The following is a 1,109-nucleotide window of genomic DNA, read 5'->3' as shown; positions in this document are numbered from 1 at the left end:
TTTTTCTTTGATAGAAAGAACGTGCTTTGACGACTGTAACAGAAACGCTCATTGGTGAAAATCTACAAAAATAAATACTTAAATACTTAAAATACTATAAATTACTATAAAATACTTAAAATAATTTCAAATGTTTTTTTAGTTGGTAATTGTTTCAGCTATATATATATATATATATATATATATATACCATATATCTACTGTATATTGCTATGGAGGAAGAATTTGGATAAATGAAACAGCAGGAAGCTCTTACAATGCCTTTTAACTGGGTATGAGTTAAAAGAAAACACTTCACTTTCGCAATGACTGATTTTAAATTAAAATAAAATAAGTATTTTAAAGGTAAAAAAAATATCTGATAAAGAAGAAAATGTATTTATTGTTGTACAGGAGCAGTTATCAAAATTATCTATTTTGTACAGGAGCAGTTATCAAAATTATCATTTGCCTTCCCAACAAAAAGGTCTTCTATTGTTAGGTTTACACTAAACTCTTAAGTAGCTGCACCCATATTTAGTGGGCTACTTTCAGCATCAAAATCCTCCTAAGCAAAGCATTGTTTTCTGCAAGTTTATTCATGACAATGTCTATAGACATGAGAATTTCCTTCTCTGTGTTTATCAACATGAAGAGTTCCTGAGACAGTGAGCTTCGTAGCCTATTTTTCACCCTCAAACTCAAACCAGTGACGAGGTTCGTGACTGGTCAGGCACTGACTCCTCTGGAGTCAGATTTACAATTGTAAGAATCAAAACGAGCATCTTATTTCACTATTCATCCAACAGCATCACCTGGTAACGCCTCATATACCAACACAAACATATACACAGGAACATATTTGTCCTACAAAGACCGTTTCTTTTATACAAATGGATGGAGCACCCTTCTGGTGTCTAAGCAATTCAAATGTATTGTAAAAAAAAAAATTAAAGTATAGAGATGAGTGCAGTACAAATTTAATTTTGACCGTCAAACACGCCCTTGAGCTGAGGCAGAGTACTGCCTGCCTCCCCTGCTGCCTTTCTTAAAGACACTGTAGAGAGTCATGCTGTACAACTAATATTTCTGGAAAGTTCACATCGGCGATATGCTGAGGAACAGAAACG

The sequence above is a fragment of the Cynoglossus semilaevis genome, chromosome 20 (assembly GCF_000523025.1).
Source record: "Cynoglossus semilaevis isolate Cse_v1.0 chromosome 20, Cse_v1.0, whole genome shotgun sequence".
Lineage (NCBI taxonomy): Eukaryota > Metazoa > Chordata > Actinopteri > Pleuronectiformes > Cynoglossidae > Cynoglossus > Cynoglossus semilaevis.
The sequence above is the reverse complement of the archived record's forward strand: the minus strand, read 5'-3'. Positions refer to the sequence as shown.